Below are 18,107 nucleotides of genomic sequence, written 5' to 3'. Positions count from 1 at the left end.
TTGGTAGGTAGAGGCTGTAGCTTCCTGTGACTATTTTGAGTTGAGCTATAAAGAGTAAACAGGAGACTGGCAGTGCCTAGCTTGCGTCAGGCTCTGGGTTGAACCCCAGCACTGAACACAAAATCACCAAGTTACTTGAAGGGAGGTAAAAGAAGTAAAAGAGAGGTTGTCCTCAACAGCTAGCTGACACCTCCCTCTTTGTACCCCATGACACACCAGGTACTTAACATGTAGACTTTAGCTCTCTGGATCCTTAACACAACCTACACAGAGATACTATTCCAACTTTATTAGGCAGAATGGAGTGTGGTCACACACGGGTAGTTCTAAAACTTGGAAGGCACAGGCAGTGGGACTGTGACTTTGAAGCCATCCTAGGCTACATAGTTCTAGGCCAGCCTGAGAGACACACAGCTAGACCCTGTTGCTAAGGCAATGAGGAGACCGGGGCTCTTCCAAAGGACCTGAGCCAGAGTCCCAGAACCTGTATGTTGGCTCCTAACCTCTCTAACTCTACTTCCAAGGGGATCTGATGCCCTTTTCTGGCCTCCACGGGCACCATGGATGAATGTGATACACAAACATAAAGATAGGCAAACTACTCACACACATAATTTTTAAAAAACTTAAATGAGGAAACTGAGGTCAAGTAGGCTATGTTAAACAGGCTCAGAGTGACCGCGAAGATGTGGCAGGACCAGAGATGGAGTGCGCGTCACAGAGTCCACTGTTGTGCTAGCATCCCGTAGCAGTCTGCCTGGTAGCATCCAGTAGCAATCAGCCTTCCTAGTCACCCATCACTCTCTGAGCAAATGGTAAATGCACACAAACCTTAATCTAAATCACAAAGGACAATGAAGTGAATAAAAAAGCTTATTGAATTGGAACGGAACAGACTTTTGTTAGCCTAATTACTTTTAACTCCTATTAAGTACTTCAAAGCTACAATGGAAATATTTTCTTTTACTAAAGTTCATTGTTTAAAGCTTTAAAAATTTTTTTTAAATTATTTTTTATGTATGAATATTTTGCCTAAAATTTTTATCAAAACTTCCCCAGAGCCCAAGATACAAGCTAGCTGCCTCTGGGTAAGAGGTCTCAGCTGACCATGGCTGGAGGGGTGGCTCTGAATCCTCGCCTCTCAGGCCTTTTCACACAAGCAGCCACTCAGGGGACTTGTGGCTCTTGATGGTTCTCATCCTTCCAGGTCAGAGGTTCTCCCAGGGCTGAGGTCCTCATATTCAGTGTCCCCGGGGCTGCTGGCCCTGAAGTCTACCAGCTGCTGGCTTTTGCCTGGCAGCGTTGCAAACAGCTGTCCAGTATTGATTGGCTATAAATCCTTACCAGTGGCTGTGAGATATCAGACGCTTTTCTCATCAACTATGAAGAACTCAGGAATTGAGTAGATGGCGGTAGGACAAAATTCCCTCTTATCCCAGTGTGCTTTCTGCTGCTATAATGAAACACCACGACCAAACACAACCTAGGAAGGAAAGAATGTATCTGGTTACAGATGATAGAAACACATCATTGGAGGAAGCCAAGGCAGGAACTCAAGGCAGGAAGGAACCTGGAGGGCACCAGATCTCATTACAGATGGTTGTGAGCCACCATGTGGTTGCTGGGAATTGAACTCAGGACCTTTGGAAGAGTAGGCAGTGCTCTTAACTTCTGAGTCATCTCTCCAGCCCCGCCCAGTTGACTTTCTTATACACCCCAGGACCACTCCCTAGGGATGGTACCACCCACAGTAGACTGGATCCTTCCACTGCAATCACCAGTCAAGAAAATTCCCCCACAGACTTGCTTACAGGGCAACCTGAGAGAGGCTCCCTCTTCCCAGATATAGCTAGGTTTGTGTCAAGTTGACAAAACCCAGCTAGCACACCTCCCATTCCAGGTTCTGGCTTTTCAGATTCACAATCTTGCCTGGCAGGAAATACTATGCTCATCTTGTAAAGGGAAAGACCTAGGTTCAAACAGGGTGAGCAGGTGCCCCTCTTTGCTTGCTAATTCCATATAATTTAAATGTGTTCACCAAAGGTTAGCATGTTGGGGGGCACAGTCCTTAATGTGGTGATATTGAAAGATGAACTCTTCGATGTGGGGTCTAGTGGTAGAACCTTAGGCCAATTGGGAGTTAGTCTCAGAAAGCACTATAGGACCCCAGTATTCTCCTCCCCACCCCTTTCTGTCCATCTGTCTTCTTGATTAGCAACCTCTTCCTTCCACAAATGGCCCCACAACAACCATTCGCCTTAAGCTGACACGGCAAAAGGAATCCCTCAAAATCTGCACTGTGCTATATTAGAAGTCGCAGCCCTTTGGACTGCGATCTAAACAAACCTCTTTATAAAACTAAGCTGCCTCTGGTGTTTTATTATAGTCATGCAAACTGACAAATACATCGCCCAGCACCATCTCTCCTACTTCCTGGGTGAGGCAGGATCCAGCAGAAGAATTGGGAAATTAACCAGAGAAATTGGAAGCCGCTGCTGTTTTGTGTGCTCCAATAGAAGAAAATAAATGTGCCTGGCCATCCACTAGCCACAGATAAACGAGATCCCACCTGTAGTTCTGACACACACTACCGAGCATATAGCACTTACATAGTAAACAGCGGCTCAAACAAAAAGAGTATGTTTGTTGTAATTTAGAAAAAGCAGCGTGAGAGAGAAAGACAGCGTGAGACAGAGTTCACAGGGACGGGTTTTATTAGGGGAGAGGGAACGTAAAAGGAGGGAAGGGGAAGGGAGAGGCTGGCCTCTGGGGACAGAAGTGACAGAAGAAAAGAGAAGAGAGACGGGGAGTGAGGGAGAGAGAAGGACAGAGAGAGAGAGAAAGAGAGAAAGAGAGAGAGAGAGATGGGTGGTAGGTAAGGTCCCTTTAGAAGAGAATGCAATGAATGTGTACAGATGGTACTCTTAGAGGCTGCTGCTGAGGACATATCCTGACAGGACCCCAAGGGCAGGCCAGTACAGATGCCTGAATACTAACAATGCTATCACTTTATTTTTTTTTTAAAAAAAAAAAGAATTGTTTTACTCTATTGTAGTATTTCTTAGGCAGGGATAAATTTGTCCCCAGAAGACAGTTAGCAATGTCATTTTTTATTGTCATCACTGGGGGTGAAGCGGTATTTGGTAGAGGCTGGGATGCCACTCAACACCCTACAGTACACAGGACTGCCCCCACAAAGTAAGAATTACAAGGCCCCAAATTTCAAGCACAGAAGATAAGCAATTGAGCTCGTGGGGACATTTCCTGTCATGTTTGCCATCCTGGTGTTATTTTTAGTGGGTGTGTAGTGATTGACCATGTGGCCGATGGCTTCCTGGAATACGCTGCAAAAAGGACTTCTCTATACCTGAGTTTAGGACTCCTCTTCCTCGCTTCACCTTAAGAGATTCAGGACAGCGGTGATGGCCTAGGAGGCTTCCTTTAGGGTAGGTAATACCATTGTTTGGTTCACTCCACAGGCCCCTGGAGCTCACTGGTTCTTGAGCGAGCATGAGAGTTGCAGTGATTTAGTCACTATTTCAAATCATTGTGCTCTGTGAGTCCTTTCTCTCCTTTGTCCTGGGCCTGGAGGCCCCTCTTGGCTCTGTTGTGAGCTTTGGGTGGATGCTAATGTCCTTCTAGCTAATTGGAACTCCAGAAGCTGTGTAACACAAATCCAACAGATAAGAGCTATTTCAAATCCTTCAGGATTAAGGAACAATGACCTTGTCAGAAACATCAGGAGAATTAGAGACTGAATGTGGTTTTCCTAACCAGGGTGAGGCTGTGGGAGACTGAAGAGACCAGCAGGCAGCTGTGCTTTCTCTGGAACAAGAGGCCACCGACGGCTCAGTTCCTGGCTCTTCCTTTGTGTGGCCGCGGGGGTCATTGGTTTCTGGGTGCCAGCTGCACCTCACTGACGTCTTCTCTTGGTTAGGTGAGGGCTCTGTGTTGAGAATGGGTTACCCCTGGCTATGAGGGTAAGGTGGCTAACCAGACCTTCAGACCTGAAACCAGGGTGGGGGCGTGACAGAACATGACACTCCTTCCGTGTGGGAAGACAGAGAAGGGACTTGCTGAGATCACTTAGTGATATCTTGGCTTTGAGGAAGTTGGGATTCAGATTCAGATTCTCCTGACTTCCTTTCTGAAGAAGAAAGCCACCTCACCGAAGACCATTCTGTCTTTCTGTGGTCTTATTTTTAGACAGGAAGAAATAACAAAGCACAGCATTGTGTTGGGGATTCTGGATGGGAATCTCCCATGTAATTGTGTCGGGAATACTAGAGGGACCCTATTCCATGACATTGTATCAGGGATACTGGAGGGAGGCATTTTCTATGTCACACTGTATTGGGTATACTAGAGAGGCCATCTTCCATGGCACTGTATCAGAGATACTAGAGAGGCCATCTTCCATAGCACTCTATCAGGGATACTGGAGGGGCCATTTTCCATGGCGCTGTATTGGGAGACCATCTCCACTTAGAAAACTTTCACTCTTCACTGTACTTTTATGCTTGGTTCCTTGTATGACAATAGAATCAGGAAGCAAAGATGAGCTTCCACTAAAGGCCAAGAAAACCATGGGCTGAGGCCCCAGGAGGAAATCCCCTACTCAAGTTTAGGAAACTTTTGAAAAGGGAAACAAAAGGATCCTCGGGAAAGAGGCAAAATTCAGGCTGACCCAGATGCCAGTTCCAACTCTGGCCAGTCAATGGGCATCTCAGCTGCTGGTCCCAATGGCACCTGGGCAGGGAGCCTCCTCAAAGGGCAAAGAAGAAAAATGGATATTCTTTGATATGGCTCTTCTACTAGAATGTGAAGAACTTAGAGGAAAGGGGGAGAGTCCTTACTGGACTCCAGGAGCAAAAGTTAAACCCCACCAGTCAGAGACTCCTGCTTCTCAGCTCTATAGCCAGCCTCCTGACTGTTCTGTTTGTAACCCGAACTTCACACTAATCCTCAAAAAAGAAATGGCTTCATACGATGACCTCTCAGAGGCCCTTGTCCTCTCAGGGCTTCTATGAAAGGCCTGCCCTGACCCACATCACCTGGCTTCAGTGGCTCTCCTTATCCCTGGAGGAAGAGTGCACAGCCTCTTTATTCCTATGTCCTTCATGACTCTAAAGACAAAACCATGCAGATGATTCTGCCCAGTGTGGCTACCCCCCATGAAGCACATTTTCAGCAGACTTACTTGATTTTTGGTTTTTAGGAGTAGAAAATTCCTTAGGCCTTTTCCTTCACCAGGTTGGAAGCTTAGCTGAGTGTCCCTGACTGAGGACACCCTTCCCTTTATTCCAGTGTGAATCAGACTTCTTCTGACACAAGCACAAGCCTTGGCTCCAACTTTAAATTTTTTGGTCTTTTATTCTTCAAACTGTATGTTTTGTGGGGTGTTACTGGTTTTTGTTTGTTTGCTTTGCCCCATTTTCTCTTTTCATGTTAAGCGAGTATAAGAGTCTTAACAAAAAGCCACATGACAGAGTCAATATCAGGCTGTCTTGAAATCTCCTCCACCAAAGAGATTAGCTTATTACTTCTGAATTTAGCCTCAGGTAAATTCTTAGGACAAGAACAGAAAGCAGCCACACTCTTCACCAAAATATCGCAAGGATATTTAGCTAATCTTGTTCCCTCCCCGAAACCTCTGGAGCAGAGCTTTCCAGTCCACCCTGCTCCCAGGACTACCGTATCACAAGCTCCTTCTAGGATGCACGCTAAGTTCTGTTCTCGGCATCCAGCTGCTTTCCTAGCTGTGCTGGTTTGAAGGGGAATGCCCCCATAGGCTCATATGTTTGAATACTTGGTCCCCAGTTGGTGGTGCTGTTTGAGAATGATTAGAAAGTACACAGAGCTGTTCTGTGTAACTGACAACATGAATGCTCCATGGTATGGCTAAGAGGATGGATTTTACTGTGGAAATGGGAGAGAAAACAGGCTGAGGCATCTTGTAGAGTCCAGAGAAGAGAGAGAAAGAAGTAGACTGAATATGGCCAGGAAACAAGGCCAGGAAAAAAAGATGGAGAAGAGGAGAGAGAAGGAGAGAGAGCATATTTAGAAATAGTAGGGTTATAATGAGAATGAGTAGCTAGGATGAAGCAAGCCAGTGAACTAGAGGGAATTTATGGCAGGGAAGGAACGAGAAGAGCTAGGAAGCTACGATGGACTTTGAAATGTGTAACAGGTGCTTGTTATACCGCGGGATCCCAGAGACTGGCTTGTGCTTTGGTATAACAGGTACCTCAGATACATTTGCCCCTTCTTCCTTTTGGAATTTGGGGAAATGGTATTTCCTTTGGCTCTGACCGTTACAGGCGCTAGAGAGCCTGCGTGCTTCCTCCGTGTTTACTGAAGACCCAGCCTGACTCCATCCCATGCTTAAAAGCCAAATTCGGTTCTTTCCTATTTCTGATTAACCCTCTGTTTCTCAAGGATTAGGCTTTTGTAACCCACCTGTAACCTTAACTACAATGGTTTTCTACTGCCCGTTCCAGGAATGGCAATCATGTTTTTGTTTCAAAAAGTTAATCACTCCCCATCTCCCTTTACCCCCATCCCACCCCATCCCCAAGATCCCATTTTCTCCCCGGAAATTTGGTCTACTTCCCTTAGCCAAGAGGACAACTATATGTTTTTCCTTGGGTTCACCTTCTTACTTAGCTTCTTTAGGTTCACCTCTTGTAGACTCCGTGGTCCTTATTTATGGCTAGAAACCAATTATGAGTGAGTACATCCCATATTCATCTTTTTGGGTCTGGGACACCTCACTCAGGATAGTGTTTTCTATTTCCATCCATTTGCATGCAAAATTCGAGAAGTCATTGTTTTTTACCGCAGCGTAGTACTCTAGCGTGTATATATTCCATACTTTCTTCATTCTTTCATTGAAGGGCATCTAGGTTGTTTCCAGGTTCTGGCTATTACAAATAATACTGCTATGAACATAGTTGAACAAATGCTTTTGTCATTTGATAAAGCATCTCTTGGGTATATTCCCAAGAGTGGTATTGCTGGGTCCAGGGGTAAGTTGATCCCGAATTTCCTGAGAAACCGAAACACTGACTTCCACAGTGGTTGCACAAGATTGCATTCCCACCAGCAATGGATGAGGGTACCCGTTCCTCCACAGCCTCTCCAGCAAAGGTTAGGGAAGGAGGGGGGACCTGGAAAACAGGAGAATTGGGATAAAGGAAAGGTGGATAGGGGAGCACGGAACCACAATTCTTAGTTAAGGGAGCCAGTTTAGGGTGGGCAAGAGACTTGACCCTAGAGGGGCTCCCTAGTGCCCAAGATGAGGTTCCCAGTTAGTTCCTTGGGCAGCTGAGGATTGGGAACCTGAAATGACCCTATCCTAGAGCAATACTGACGAATATCTTGCATATCATCTTAGAATCTTCATCTGGTGATGGATAGAGATAGAGACAGAGACCCACACAGGAGCACTGGACTGAGCTCCCAAGGTCCCAAGAAGGAGCAGAAGGAGGGAGAACATGAGCAAAGAATTCGGGACCACGAGGCGTGCATCCACCCACTGAGACAGTGGAGCTGATCTACGGGGAGCTCACCAAGGCCAGCTGGACTGTGACCGAAAAAGCATGGGATAAAACCGGACTCTCTGAACATGGCGAACAATGAGGGCTGATGAGACACCAAGGACAATGGCAGGGGGTTTTGATCCTACTTAATGTGCTGGCTTTGTGGGAGCCTAGCCAGTTTGGATGTTCACCTTCCTAGATATGGACGGAGTGGGGAGGACCTAGGACTTACCACAGGGCAGGGAACCCGGACTGCTCTGTGGACTGGAGAGGGAGGGGGGGGAGAGGAGTGGGGGGAGGGGGAGAAGGGTGGGAGGAGGGGGAGAAGGGTGGGAGGAGGGGGAGAAGGGTGGGAGGAGGGGAAGGGAAATGGGAGGCTGGGAGGAGGTGGAAACTTGTTTTTTGTTTATGTTTTTTTTCTTCTTTTCGCAATAAAAAAAAAAAGTTAATCACTATCTTGAAACTCTACCTTTGTTTCCAAAGGGTTGTTATGGCTACCAGATTATGACCACCTGTTGTTACGACCACCTTACAATCATGTCTTTGTTTCAGGAGGTCATTATGACTAACTCATTGTGCTTATGTTCTGCTCCTACAACCCCATCTCTTTTGCCCTCTAGACGCCCCATTTGCAAAGTTCCTACCCCTGAGCTATAAAAACTTCGTCACCCTTACATCTGATGCTGATCTCTTGAACCCATTTTAGCAGGAGGCAGTCTGTGTACACTATTTAAAAAAAAGCTTGCTTTAATTAAATTAATTTGGCCATGATAATTTGTGTCAGTGGTCTTTCTCCTCCCATCTTTGGGATTAACATTACCAGGACAGGGAAGGTGACCCAACAGGATGGAGGAGGCAGGAAAGGAACAAAGGGAGGTCCCAGGATCCACAGTCACCGAGGTCCAGCCATCTTAGAGACTATTCCCTCCTCCAAGCCTCCCTTAGGACATGAAATGTGTGCACTGTATCTGTTTGCAGTGTGCTCTTTAGTCATCTGTAGACCTTGATGAATCCTGGCCTCGGACCCAAGCAGTCCTTACACCCTTCCCCTCACAGCCAGTATCCTGCGATGGGCATGTATTGCCTCTTTGCTTTACTTAGGCCTTGACCAAAAGAAACCAAGAAAAGCAGGAGGTGACTGAAAACCAGGGACAGGTTTACTTTGAAATGAGCCTGAGAAGGGCTCTGTCAGGGACAGAGAGAGCAAACTTCTTCTACAGGTCAGGCTTCTTGTATGCTAGGAAGGGGACCGAGTCCCAGTTCAGCTAGGTGGTGTTAATGGTTAGCCTAGTGGAGGAATGGCACCAAAGGGAAACTCGGGAAACTGGCTTTGGGGGACTGAAAGAGCTCACTGCAATGACAAGGGGCCTATTTGCGTCTAAATGGGGACTGCTCCAGCTGGAATGTCATCATGGGAAGTGGGGCAGTTATTCAAGCCATACTGTAGCTCACAGGAAGGAAAGGGGCTAGAATGGGTCACATCTTACACTGTTGACAGTGAGGCCCTCCCTCATAGTGCAAAACCCGTTAGCCACACGTCCTGTGGTTGTCAGCAGCACCGAAGGGCTCCAAGTGCATGAGATCAATCACAGAGATATTTTTCAGGAGGATCCCACAAAGACCATGTGAAGATGAGTCACGAGGTGGGCCAGCCAGCCTCCCTCAGCTCCAGGCCCAGGGACTGTACACAAAGCTGAATGGTTGCTGGATCTTGTATGGGAAGCCCAGCTTTTACCCTGAGTCAACCTTCTGCAAGGAATTATGGATCTATAGTATGGCATATGATTCCTATGTTTTAGTGCTTTCATTGCACTTGCGTAACAGGCCTATCTCGTTCATTTGCTTAATGGCCCCTCCCAATAATTAATGGGGTAGGTACCATTCTATTTCCCATTTTACAGACAATGCTCCCCAATGCTCAAAACACTCAAAGAATACAGCTAAATCCCCTGGTTGCAAAGCAGCAGAAACTTCAGGAAGTTCCAATCCTAAAGTCCTGTCTCTCTTAAGGAGGTGCCTGTCCGTGCTCCTCACTGTGGCCACTATGAGCGCTGAGCTTTGCAATGTGGGAGGCAAGAGCACAGGCTGATGGGGTTTCTAGGAAATGTCCTATCACGTGAGTGTGGTGTGAGTGTGCCTGGTCAGCATTCCCTGCAGGCAGAGTGTGGACCTGAGCTGCCACCCCAGGCAGAGGGCTGTCAGAAGCCGGACTAAAGCCATTTCAAACCCTGATTTTGTTTGGGCCCCCCTCTGACTGAGTTCTGAGGAGTGAAAATGACACACATGGGAACAGTGGCCCACTTCAGGTTCCAGTCTGTGCTCTCTTTATGGCAGACAGGAGTTGGGCATGATGCCAGAAGGGAACACTGTCAAAGGTTTCTGTGTGTCCTGGGGAGGGGCCCTGGTTGGTCGAGCAAGGCAGTGCATGGGACCAGGCTCCTGGAAGCAGGAATGGAGTCTTGCAGGGTTATTCCCCACTTGGTTTTCTGATGTCAGTAGATGTCAGCAAGAGATCATTTGGGCCTCAGTGAATAGTGCTGAGTCTCTGGCACCTACCAATTTGTCTCTATTCTGATTTCATTCATTTCTTCCACACATCACGTCACCCTGCTTTGAAAAGAGAACATTACTTTATGCACAGCGCCCATGCCCATGCTAGATTCCCAGCCTCACCCTGAGGCCACCCCGGGCAGGCCATGAAGTCAGTGAAGAGGGAATGGGTTGTGCCCTCCCTCCCTCCCTTCCCATCTCCCACCACCTCCGCACCTCCCCACTCCCCGTACCCAGCTTCTACTTTGTTAATTAAGGAAGCCTTTTGGGCCCTGTGAAGGAGTCTATTGTGCCCTGCCTCTCAAAAGCAACAGGCAGCCACCACTTTCACAAACAGTTGGCATGACGACTAAGCCACAAGGACACTTTCAAAATGGGCAATTTAGCTTTAAATGATCATTGCATTTTTAACTGGATGTCACATTCCCGTAATTGCACAGACAGCTAATTGGGCGATTGTTCTCAGTTTTTCATTTCTGTTCTTTTGCCACTTAGTGTTTCTATGTACAAGTGTACACAGGAGCACTCGTACACCCCCACATGCATGCACAGGCACCCACACAGAGTCATTCACAAGATGGGCCAAGCTGATAGCTCTGTGGACACCAATGACTAGCTCCAAGAGGAGCTCAGCCTCAGTGCTGGACCATTTGGTGGATACTGATTCGTCAGCATCATCGCCCCTGATGGGCAGCCTTTGATGCTCCCACATTCCCTCCTCTCAGACCAAGGATGCTCATAAGGGTCAAGATATTAGGAAGCCTGCACACACCACACATACACACACACACACACACACACACACACACACACACACACACTGACAGCAGGGGGGTCAATGTGTGACTCCCTTACTTACCTGGGAAAATTCAGTGTGGCTCTTTTTACATGTTTAGATTCAGAAGCTGGCAGCCAAAATAGATATCTATCTTTTTTTCCCAACCTTACCCCTCACAGACAGAAAACACAAACGTTGCCACCTGACGGAGAATGGCCTGGACTGTGAAGAGATGCTCCAATTCATTCCTGGCCCCTGTGGCCACAAGCATGGCACCTGACCTGGAACTCAGAGAGCTGAGTTCCCTGTGTCGCTGTACTAGTTACACACAACATTTATTTCTTACATTTATTTGTGGGTCCTGGTGTGCCAGCACAGCCCTACAGAGGGGCCTCAGAGTATACACGGAGGTGGATGAAAACTGCCAGACGTTAATCCTGCTAATCTCTGGCCTCCCGAGACTGAACGTGGGTCCTAGGTTTGGCAGAGCCTTTACCAGTGGACCTGTCTCTCCAGCTCTCATTTTTGTTTTCAAAACACCAATCTTGGGAAAGTTCCTGCATTGCTGGGCCTGGGGAGCATTCCTGCATTGCTGGGCCTGGGGAGCATTCCTGCATTGCTGGGCCTGGGGAGCATTCCTGCATTGCTGGCCTTCTGTGTTAAATGCACTCCGGAGGAAACGTTTATATCAAAGCCGGGCACAAGTTGTTCTTCCTAAAAGAGTGGGGAAAACTGGTTCTCTCATCTTAATTACTGTTTAAAATCTAAATTGCTGCTTCAATAAACTGGACATCATCATTGATGCACTCAACTTGTGTTCCAGCCCAGGGCAGATGGTTAATTCTGCTGCTGAACTGAGCGGAAATCCAGACATGAAAGACTGGAAGAGAGCCTGTCGCTCTGAGAGGGCAGGGCAGCCATATTTCCATCTCAGATGATAGGGGCCATTCTGACCCCTCAGCGCTAACCGTGAGCCTTTTTGAGCACAAACCCTTCCTTGGTTCTGCTTTCCTGACGACTGTCTAATTGTGTTCTAGGTACAAACATTACAGCAGAGTCTTCTTGTTTCTCACATACCAAATAAGATAGCGCACAGGGAAGTCAGGTTCGGGGAACAATAATTGAATTGTTAGACTCCCACAGGCGGTGTGATCACGAGGCCTGTTGGAGGCTGGGTGTGTGGGCGGAGGGGGCCTTCAACCTGCCACATCTCCAAATAAATTTGTCCTCAACCCACAGCCCGGCCATCAATAAAATGCAAGGCTAATTTTAAGAGCTTAACGCAAAGCCACTGGGGAGGAATCTGACTTTTATCAAGTCTCTCTCACAGGCATTATCATCTTATCAGATCCCTACTGTGGGCTGTAGCTGTAATGTGTGACGTTCCATTAATTCCATTTCGTGGGCAGGGGCCCTGAGGGAGGGAGGAGAGACAGTTACCACAGCACGTCCAGTCAGTGAGGTGCTGGGTCTCTTCTCTTGCACAGCTGCCTTTTGCTTTTCAAAACAACCCACCTGCCACAACCCTGATGTCCCATTGGCTACCTCCACAGCTGATCACGGTCACACCAGGCTAACGCAACTGTGCGGCAACATCTCCAGCACGTGAGACTGGAGGGCTGGGCCAAGGCCGAGCAAGCTGCTTAGTACTCGGCGGGCAGCCAGAACAGCTCAGTCTCACTCCTCTGGCCTTTTCATCCTTCAGTGCCCTGGGCACCTCCAGGACCTCTGGCTGGAGTGGGTTAGACGCAGATGTAAGCTTTCTGTTTTGTTTCATTTTGTTTACACAAAGGCAGAGTTTCTTATTTTTAAAAATAAGAGGCTGGGGTTGCATCTTGGAGGACTGGGGGATCGAACTCGATCAAAATACAATGTATGAAATTCTCAAAGAACTTCTACAACTTTTTAAAATTAAGAGGCTGGGGAGAGGGTTCAGTGAGTAGTGACGCTTCTGTGCAAACATGAGGACCCAAGTTCACATCTCCAATACTCAGGCAAAAGTGAACGCAGCGGCCTATGCGTCTGCCATCCCAGTGCTGGGGTGGGGAAGGAAGAGAAGGTGAAAGGGAGCCGTGCACAGGCAGACCCTGGAAGCTTGACAGTCAGTCACTATAGCTGACATTGCTATATTGCCATGACACCTCTCCCCTGTCACTCTCCCCATCTTTGATGCTCCCTGGCTTCTACTGTCTTGGCCAAATCTGCCTCACACCCACAGGACATTCTTCTTTCATGAGGTTGTCACTCACAGTGGGCCCAAGGGTCCACCTGGCTTTCATATGATCTCATCACACACAATTCCCTGAAAGGGTCCCAGTTCCAAATAGAGATCGTATTCTGAGATACTGGGAAGTCAAACTTCAACATGTGTGCTTTGTGTGGGTTGGGGGCAGTGAAACCCATGGAAAACACCAGAAGATTGGTTTAAGTCAATCATGCCCTTACTGTTTTTCAGGTCACTAGTTTGGAGGTGGGCATGTCACTTACAAATAGCCAATGAGCCCAGAGAAATCCTTCCAGAACATTCTGGGGGAATAATTGCATGCAATGGTTCTATGTCCAGATGAGCTGACAACCATTTTATATTGGCAGGATGGTGATTTCACACAAACTTCAGGAGAGGCTCTCAGGTTCCTAAAGAGAAAGTCAGGAAGTCAGGCTTCTTCCTCAAAGTTCTGTCAAGCATGGGTGTGACATCTGGAACTCCTGCAGCCCTTATGGCACCCTGAGGATAGCCAGCACCCAGGCACACACAGAAGAAACTCACAGAGCAGCCACACCCCCTATTGCATGCCTTGTAGTTCCCTGCTTCTCAAGAGGAACCGGGGAAGTGGGTTCATCAATCACAACCTGCAGGTGGAGAAACCAAGGCACACGGAAGCTCACGAAATCTGCTGACCAGAGACACAATGCTGCAGAAAGCACTTGGCATCACAGCAAAAGGGCACTGCCTGCAGAGGTGAACGGCTCATCCCAGGGGAAGCTGCTCAGGCCCCTGTTTTCAAGGATGGGTCTTGGAGGCTGAGACCACAGGGCTGCCCGTGATGCTCTGCCATGTCCTCACCCATGGCAGGTGCTTCTGCTCAGTGGAGGCCAAGAGACAGCAAGGAGATCCGTGTAGCCCGCCGTGCCCTTGCATCCTAGCCATGTCCTGGCACACAGTGTGCACTAGTCCCAGCTGTCATGTCGCCGAGACCAGACAGGAGTCCCCGGGGATGCACAGAGAAGAAGAAGAGAATGCAGAAGACAGGCCCTGCCTGCTCATGCCTGCTGAGCTTGACCCCAGGATGCAACTTCACTCATTCTGAGAAGCGCGCTTGTGCACCTTTCTAAAATATTGGCCACTCCAAGGAGGCAGCTGAAGGTAGATTTTTGTTTAGTTGCCTTAGCGTCTAAGCTTATAAACATCGTGGAACACTTTTCTTTGGAAATCAGGAAGCCAGGAAGACTGGGCAGAGACCGTCATTGCTCACTGCTGGGGACTGATGTGTGTGCAGGAGAGTGGAGCTGAGTGCTCTGAGTGCTCAGGCAGTGCCCTGGGAAACGATGGTCCTTTGAAAAGGCACAGTGCTCAGCACGTCCCACCGCGTCCAGCGGTGCTTTTCTGGGACCATCCTGATTTCATTGTTCTCCTGCCACACTCGGCACAAGTCCACCTTTCCATTGAAGGCTGGCCACCGTCCAGTCTCCTGGCCCTGCCCCTGGCTCCTTCCTACAAGCGGCCATGTAAGTCTGCTTACTGAGCTCTGCTGTTTCTTCTCTCCTCTGTGGGACCCCGGAATGAACCTGCTGAAACCGGTTCCCATGGCAATCACTGCTGTCGCTCTTTAAAAATAATAATAATAATTCATACAGAGTCTGGAGAGATGGCTCAGCAGTTTGGAGCACTGTGTGCTCCTTCAGAGGATCCAGGTTCAGTTGTTAGCACCGTGGTGATTAACAACCGCCTGGAACTCCAATTCCAGGGAGTCCAACATCTTCTTCCGGCCTCTGTGGGCACTGCATGCATGTGGAAAAGGTTTGGGGGGAACAGAATATCTGGGTATTCTCAGGCATCACCTTCCAGATAGTTATCACTTGTAAAAGACAAAATAACGACCTAGGCATGAAGGAGCATGCCTATAATTCCAGCTCTCAGTAAAATAAGGCAGGAGGATTTTGTGTTCAAAACCAGCCCAGGATATATAGTGAAGCCTTCTCTCAGAAACCTAAAAAAGTAATCAAAAGAAAAGAAGGAATGGGCAGGCTGGAGAGATGGCTCAGCGGTTAAGAGCACTGACTGTTCTTCCAGAGGACCCAGGTTCAGTTCCCAGCATCCACATGGCATCTCACAACTGTCTGTAACTCCAAGATCTGACAGCTTCACACAGACATACAAGCAGGCAAACACCAAATCAAATAAAATAAAAATAATTTTTAAACAAAAAGACAGAAGAGAGAAAGAAAGAAGAAAAAGTTGTAGCTTCAGAAACCTCCTTAACCAAGTGATCAAATTTAAGCAGCACACGTAACAAGAGCCATTCGGGTGACACCATTATGACATTCCCATCCAACCCAGCACCTCAATCAAACAGGAAACAAACACTCAATAAACCCCCAAGTTATAGTTATTCCCCGATGAAACTGACTGATGGTCTTTGAAAGTGCCAAAGCCAAGAGAAGATTGAGGAATTGGTTCCCAGAGGGCTCAGCCTCGAGAGCCAAGGTGGCTGACTTAGCTCAAGAGCATTGCCAAGGAGAACTGTTGAAATTCAAATGAGGGCAGTAGCATAGTTGCGGGACTAATAGCGGTAACAGTAACATTGATATTCTAGGCACTGTGCTATGACTGTGGTAGGTATTACATTAACATTCGGGGGAGCTGTGGGTTTATGAAGATTGATTGATATTAATATTAATTGATATTAATTAACGATTTATTAATATTCACCAACTTTTCTGTGAGTCAAAAACCATCCCCAAATAAAAAGTTAAAAAAAAAAAACAAAACACAACTCTAGGTGCAAGTGAAGCCGAAGCCGAAGGCCTGGGGGTCTAGGTTGGTTTTGCCTGCCTCCTCCGCCTCCTCGCTGGCTACCTAGATGTCTGAAAGGTCATCACTCAGGGTGCATCACTGTTTAGGATTTTCAGTTTTTAAATTTCAGAGAAATTTATGTTGTATGCTAACCATAGTCCTCCTCACACGGAGCTGTAACTAAGCTTCTGTGTACGCAAAGGTCCCACGGGTCATGCCACAGACATTTACGGAGCCTTTTCTGTGTTCAGGCTCCCACCAGATACCCAGGTTAGGTACTGGATACGGATGACAAGACTTCTGTCTTCCTGGAGATCAGAAATAGCCGTCCGTGTCTTAATATAATGATAACACTAGTTTTTTTTTTCCTTTTTCTTTTACTTTTGGTTTTCCAAGACTGGGTTTCTCTGTGTAGCTTTGGAGCCTATTCTGGAACTCACTCTGTAGACCACCAGGCTGGTCTCGAACTAACAGAGATCCGCTTGTCTCTGCTTCCTGAGTGCTGGGACTAAAGGAGTGCGCCACCTAGCGATAACACTGCTTTCCTAGTGCTACTCCCTACAGCAAACACTGTCAAGGTGCAAAGGAGAAGGAAATTCCAAGTGCCATTTGGGGAAGGACCCTCTATAGAGAAGCTTCTGGAAGTTCCATGAAGCATGGCCCCGGGTCAACAGGAGAAGGCAGTAGACCTACTGAAAGGACCCTATTCATGAACTAAATAAAACAGACAAGACCCGGAAGGCCTTGGCGGTGCAGCAGCTGCTGTTCCTGAAACTCTGTGTGATAACTCATCAGGAACCCGCAAAGAGAAGATACTTTAGTAACAGCGGAAACTGAGGCATTGAGTTTATGGTACAGTTGGGCCACAGAGCTGGGCGGTTTGGTGCCAGAGTCTATGCATGTCAACTTATGATCACTGATGCCTCTTCCAGAGTTGGAAGGTGACATGCCGGCACCGAGAAAGGAGGAGGGAGCCACAGGGTCACGGTTCAGCCCCACGGAAAGAGGGAAAGAGCGACACAGAGAGGTGAACAGGTATTATCGGCATGTCTACGCTGTTTTCCTCAGTTGTCTCTTAAGATTCACTCTTCTGATATGCCTTCCTGCTCCTGTTAGAGGTGAGGGTGCGTAGAGAGGTCAGACGTTTTGCGGTTCTATTTGCAGGTGAGGCTGGATTTTTCTGGCTTATGGAGAGCCTTCAGTTTGGCGGCCTTCTGCTCAGGGTCTTATCTCTAGCTGAGCATGCGCTGACTCCCTCTCTCCCACTCACCCTCTCCCTTCCTCACCCTCCCTTTTCCTTTCCCCAGCTCTGCCTCCCTCTCACACACTAAGTTAATTATTTAATGCCCATAATATATATCTTGAGGATGGCATTTTGCAGCACTGAGCTTTAAACAGTGCGTGTTTAAATACATTTAATCCAATGAATATTTCAAGGTAATTAATCTCCACAGGGTGAAAGAATGCTCAGGTTTCCCAGCACATCATAATACATTGGAATCAGCTGAGGGAATGATCTGCAGACTCCGCAGTGGGTTCAAAAAGATTCGCTTAAAGACCTTTAGTGATGACTCCCCGGTGTTAACTAGCGAATACGTTGCTGAAGAGAAGGGTTAAGGCGCCGCCTAGTGGTTGATAGTGTCTGTGCAAGGAGAGAACTTGCTAGTGTTTGGGGACAGGCAGGCTAGCTTATTCGAGTCTTGAGGGGGTACTGTTTTGATTTTTGGAGATGAATGCCCTACAGATGTGTAAATGAACACGTACACCTACACTCACATGCCTACAGACACAGTCGTGCGTCACATGGAATTCTGTCAGCTAAATAAACTCATCCTTGTATGTGTTGCTGTTTGTGAGTGGGTGGGACAAGAGAGGGGGAGAATTTCCATGGGTATGCAGGAGGGATGCTGCCTGGATCCCGTAACCTTTCTGTGAGGTGTCATCATAACCAAGTCTGAATTTTTGTTTGAAGATATTTTCAACATCTCGTATTTGCTGTAGTAGTGATAGCTGCCATTAACTAAAGACACACACAGCCATATCCTGATGTATGCACACACTTATGAACACAACCCTATTATAGTTGGTTTTAATGACAACTTGCCATAAATAAGAATCACCTGAGTAAGAAACCGCACTTGAAGAGCTGGCTTAGTTGTCTTAATTGATGTGGGAAAACCCACCCAGATTGTGAATCCATCCAGTAGCAACCCAAATAAAAACT

This window comes from Microtus oregoni, unplaced genomic scaffold, assembly GCF_018167655.1.
Source record: "Microtus oregoni isolate MIOR12 unplaced genomic scaffold, Mior012 000028F_ref0000031, whole genome shotgun sequence".
NCBI classification, from domain to species: domain Eukaryota; kingdom Metazoa; phylum Chordata; class Mammalia; order Rodentia; family Cricetidae; genus Microtus; species Microtus oregoni.
This window is presented reverse-complemented; position numbering follows the sequence as displayed.